At 44.3% G+C, this 5,935-nt stretch overlaps 1 non-coding gene across 1 annotated transcript; it reads right to left on the bottom strand.

The window, feature by feature from the left end:
- Positions 1–2,422: 2,422 nt before the first annotated feature.
- On the bottom strand, positions 2,423–2,497 carry Trnas-uga (transfer RNA serine (anticodon UGA)). The gene has a single exon. It is a non-coding gene; the product is annotated as a tRNA-Ser (tRNA).
- Positions 2,498–5,935: the final 3,438 nt, after the last annotated feature.

The raw sequence follows: 5,935 nt of genomic DNA, 5'->3' as shown, positions 1-5,935 counted from the left end.
ATCTTACTTGGTCAAGTTGTCATAATTGTTTAAGATTTACCTGAATGTTTTAACATGTAATTGCCTTCAAATGGCTCTGAGCACTATGGGACCTAACTTCTGAGGTCATCAGTCCCCTAGAACTTAGAACTATGTAAACCAAACTAACCTAAGGACATCACACATACCCATGTCCGAGGCAGGATTCGAACCCGTGACTGTAGCGGTCGCGCGGTTCCAGACTGTAGCTCCTAGAACCGCTAGGTCACACTGGCCGGCTGTAATTTCCTTCCTCACTTCTAATTCAGGCCTTCAGCCGTTAATTGTTGGTAACATTGCTTGTGGTCTTCAGCCGACAAATAATTTTGAATTCTTTCTTAGTAAGGCCTTCGGCCGTCCGTGTAGTAAATTCTTTTAAAATGGTTGTTGAAAATTATTTCCTCAATTAAAGTGTGTGTGTTTCCTGTAGCCAACGGTAGCTGATTACGGCCCCATCCACAATCGTTGCCTTATCTTGCCTCTCCCTACCTACCAGGTCAGCCTGCCAATGTATCTCAAACACAAGGAAATCAACAAAATTTGGTCTCTCAGGGTCATTTCCCTTCGAGAAGCAGCAGCTGTGTTTGAAAACAGGCCTTATGCGAATGCAGCTACTTCTCCTCACTCCAAACATTCCGAGGCAGGGTACAGAAATCCCTCCACTTCGGACTCAACAGCGGTTCACTGGAAATGTCAGCATCGTGACAGTACGTACAATTCTGGGATACCTGGAAATGAACAAGTAGATGTCCTAGCAGTAAGCATCTCTTCATGGAACTCTTGAATATGATAAACTTTCTCCGACAGTTATGACATTGATAGTCAAAAAGCGGTTGCCGTCGGACTGGCATGAGGAGTGGTTGAGAACATCTAAAATCAAAGGCTGTCACTGCTCTGTAATTCATCCTACGATTCGCAGTGTACCATTGTATAATACGAAACAATCACTGAACAGCTTCAAGCTATAGGACGGCTCAAATTTAAATACTGGAAGTACACACACATCTTTATCGGCTCAACCTAAGCACCACTACTCTACGTGTTTGCGCAGAGGAAGACGATCCGAATCATATACAGCGTCCTCGGAATACCTATACATCAACGTCCTTACAAGGAATCTTCGGCGTTTCGTCTACAGTTCCTAAGCAGTCTCCGTGTATAAAATACTGTACGAGATCGTCAACAGTGCCAAAATTGAGAAAAATCTCCCTGCGCTGCCAGAGGAAGACCTAAAGACAAGTAACTGACTATTCAACAGGATACGGAACGCTCATATATCACTATTTACCTCCTACGTGTATCTGTCTGATTACTGGTGTAACTATAGGTATGGATCTAATACCCAAATCTGGTTATTGTGTACTGTTAGCATGTTTTGTCTAGATGGTACTTAAATGCCTGCACAAACAATCAATTCATTGTCCGCAGTTTTTTAAGCAATGCTCACAGAACTTACAAAATGACATTTTATTGTCAATTTCGATACGTAGTCATTGTTATGGATAGAATTGGGAACATCCCAAATGTGTACCAAGGCGATTCATGATTTCTTATTGTCTTACATGTAGGATTTTTATAGCATACTACCTCGGAGTATCCTGTGTTACATTTTGTTCTTGTTTATTCATTTCAGTAATGTGTGGATGTAAAACTTGTTTTCTGTCGAGATATGCCTTTCTTCTTACAGGGAACGACTTTAACTAATACACTCTCTGGATTGTAAAAAAAATGTAGTGTTGAGATGGCTGTTCAAAAAATGGCTCTGAGCACTATGGGACTTAACATCTATGGTCATCAGTCCCCTAGAACTTAGAACTACTTAAACCTAACTAACCTAAGGACAGCACACAACACCCAGCCATCACGAGGCAGAGAAAATCCCTGGGAAGCGAGAACGCTACCGCACGACCACGAGATGCGGGCAAGAGATGGTTGTAGGGGCACGTTCCGAAATTAGAAAAATTGAAAAAAGGAAACGCCCTGTTAGAGACACTTTCTATTATGTGTCTGAATGGCTATTGAGGAATGGCATTCAATTCTTCCTCAGTAGAACCGCGCGACCGCTACGGTCGCAGGTTCGAATCCAGCCTCGGGCATGGATGTGTGTGATGTCCTTAGTTTAGTTAGTTTTAAGTAGTTCTGAGTTCTAGGGGACTGATGATCTGAGAAGTTAAGTCCCATAGTGCTCAAGGCCATTTTTTTTCTTCCTCAGTAGTCGAATCCAGAGAAGATTGTCATACTGGACGCTGGGGTTTGAGGCGAAGTCTAACGTACCTGAAAGAAGTCCCGTTGGGTTCAGGTTTTGGCCTCTTGTCAGTCCGGTCCATTTCAGGAATCGGAATGAGATTTTCACTCTGCAGCTGAGTGTGCGCTGTTATGGAACTTCCTGGAAGATTAAAACTGTGTGCCGGACCGAGACTCGAACTCGGGACCTTTGCCTTTCACGGGCAAGTGCTCTACCAACTGAGCCATCCAAGCACGACTCACGCCCTGTCCTCACAGCTTTACTTCTGCCAGAATCTCGGTCGCAGGAGAGCTTCTGTAAGTTTTGAAGGTAGGAGACGAGGTAATGGCAGAAGTAAAGCTGTGAGGACGGGGCGTGAGTCGTGCTTGGATGGCTCAGTTTGGTAGAGCACTTGCCCGTGAAAGGCAAAGGTCCCGAGTTCGAGTCTCGGTCCGGCACACAGTTTTAACCTGCCAGGAAGTTTCATTTCAGGAATATTTTTGTCCACAAACCATTGCGTCACACACGATGCTCTATGAGAGGGAGCATTTTGTCTCTCAACTTTTCACATTACACAATGGTGTCAAATGTGTTCACATTCTTCCGAACTTAATGTTTCCTTAACCGCAATAAGGCGTCACACCCTAACCGCGGAAAACTCCCCCACAGCAAAACAGCACTAGCTTCGTACTTCAGTGTTGGCTCTACACAAAATGGTAAGTTACATTCTCCAGGAATTAGTAAAACCTAAACCCTTCCCTCGGATTTTCACAGGGTATAGCGTGAGGCATTATCCAAAATCGGTAGTTTTTCACCCACTGTCCAGTGATATCGATCTCGACACCATTTCAAGCAACTCTTAGCACTAACTACTGAAATATGAAGTTGGTGAGGAGCTATCTGACCACTGTATCCCATTATTTTTAACTCCCTACACACAATAATTGTGGATCCACAAACCTTTTTATGTTTCCTGAATGAAGTGTTTTCCTTGCGCTTATCAAGTCTGACGGTAGCTACGGATAAATCAGCTGACATGTGCTTATACGCATTTACTTGGTTACGATTCGACTCAGGCAGCAATTGCACCCAGGTGACCAAGCTCTCTTGCCAGCAACTGGAAACACTCATGTGTTAAAAATATTCTTTATGATGTAGAGTTACTTGCCATTTCCGAGATTCTTAACTTTCATGCTACTTAGTTCCCCGAAAGTTAGCTATGCATTTTGGGATCTGATATACGTAATAATATGAAAACCTCTAAGCATTCATTTTTAGGTGACGAAGAAAAGGGGGGGGGGGCTAGAGGAAGGGGGCCCATGATCCCATTTCAATTTAAGTAAAATACGTTACTATAATAACTCGCTTCCAATAGACTCGACCGAAATCACTCACAAATTACAAAATCACTGTTTGGGAAAGACAGCCTATGGCAAACTCCAGTGCTTTCCCTTTCACTTTGCATTACTTCTAATCTGCCTTCCGGTTGATAACTCATTCTTGCGACGATTAAATCCCATAATATGGAAGAATCTCGTTGAACAGCCTGCGTCGTGGCCTGTGCGCACCTCCGGACAAGAGATGACTTCAGCCTCAACTGGTGAGAGAGCGCACCGTTGCCGTTTTCAGCGGTGTCGCTTTCCGCGAAGGTCTCAGTTCCTGTTGAGCGGCCAACAAGCAAAAATCAGGTGTATAATATGCGTCGTGTGGATGTAGTCTGCCACGCGTCTCGACCCGGCAACAACAGATACTCATCAACGGATTTTCCAGCCGGCATACGATTTAGTGCCGTGTCTGATCTGTTTGATAAAGGAAACTTCCATTTCACTGTGTACTACTCTATTTTTCTTCTGTACTATCTAGATTTCGGCTTTCAAGCCATAACGAAGTCAAATGCTACATGTAGTTAGGCCATTATTATGTCATTTCTGGCGATGCAATCCGAAGCAGGATACCATAACTACCACATGTCTTACATACAATGAAGCGCCAAAGAAACTGATACACCTACCTAATATCATGCACGCAGAAATGCCGCAAAACGACGTGGTATGGACTCAACTAACATCTGAAGTACTGAAACTTCCTGGCAGATCTGAAGTACTGCTAGAGGGAACTGACAATATGAATCCTGCAGGACTGCCCATAAATCCGCAAGAGGTGGTGGGGATCACTTCTAAACGGTACGTTGCAAGGCATTCCCATTATGCTCAATAATGTTCATGTCTGGGGAGTCTGGAGGCCAGTGAAAGTGTTTAAACTCAGAAGAGTGTCCCTGGAGCCACTCTGTAGCAATTCTTGACGTATCGGCTGTCGCATTGTCCTGCTGGAATTGCTCAAGTTTTCGGAGCGCACAATGGACGTGAATGGATGCAGGTGATACGACATGATGCTTACGTACGACTCATTTGTCAGAGTCCTATCTAGACTTATCAGGGTCCAATACTCCAACTGCACAAGCACCACACCTTTACAGAGCCTCCACTAACTTCGAAAGTCCTCTGCTGACAGGCGGGGTCCATGGATTCACGAGGTTGTCTCCGTACCTTACACGTCCATCCGCTTGATACAATTCGAAACGAGACTCGTCCGACCAGGCCACATGTTTCCTGTCATCAACAGTCCAATGTCGCCATTGACGGGCCAAGGCGAGGGGTAAAACTTTGTGTCGTGCAGTCATGAAGGGCACACGAGTGGGTATTCGGCTCCGAAAGCCCATATCGACGATGTTTCGTTGAATGGTTAGTACGCTGACACTTGCTGATGTCCCAGAATTGAAATCTGCAGCAATATATGGAAGAGTTGCGCTTTTGTCACGTTGAACGAATCTCTTCACTCGTCGTTGGTCCCGTTCTTGCAGGATCTTTTTCCGGTCGCAGCTATGTCGGAGAGTTGATGTTTTAGCGGATTCCTGATATTCACGATACACTCGTGAAATGGTCATACGCGTAAATCCCCGCTTCATAGTTACCTCGGAGGTTCTGTCCCATCGCTCGTGCACCGACTTTAACACCACGTTCAAACTCACTTAAATCTTGATAACCTGCCATTGTAGCAGCAGTAACAGATCTCACAACTGCGCGACACAGTAGTTGTGTTCTATAGCTGCGAACGCAGCGCCGTATTCTGCCCGTTTACATATCTCTGTATTTAAATACGCATGCCTATATCAGTAGCTTTGGCGATTCAGTGTAGAATACATCTTAAAGGCATTATTTACTTGATTTGGACTTCTGTAACAGATATGACGTATTAATAATTTAGCAACGTTTAGAATTTTACTTGATAATGGCATAAAATCCGAAATATAGATAATTCAGTAGTTTAATGAAGTAATATACATTCAAATGGCGGTTTATTCTTTTAAACATATATGTGGCGTGACTGTGGCTCGACACTATCGAAAACCTTTTACTGACCTGTTTCACTTAGAAGTGTTCAAAAATGGCTCTGAGCACTATGGGACTTAACATCTGAGGTCATCCGTCCCTTAGAACTTGGACTACTTAAACCTAACTAACCTAAGGACATCACACAGATCCATGCCCCAGGCAGGATTCGAACCTGCGACCGTAGCAGTCGCGCGGTTCCGGACTGAAGCGCCTGGAACCGCTCGGCCACCGTGGCCGGCGCATAGAAGTGCATTGGATTTTGTTTGAAATATATTTCCCCCTTTTGACTGCACAAACTTCT

The sequence above is a fragment of the Schistocerca cancellata genome, chromosome 2 (genome assembly GCF_023864275.1).
Source record: "Schistocerca cancellata isolate TAMUIC-IGC-003103 chromosome 2, iqSchCanc2.1, whole genome shotgun sequence".
Taxonomy (NCBI): Eukaryota; Metazoa; Arthropoda; class Insecta; order Orthoptera; family Acrididae; genus Schistocerca; species Schistocerca cancellata.
The sequence above is the reverse complement of the archived record's forward strand: the minus strand, read 5'-3'. Positions and strand labels throughout refer to the sequence as shown.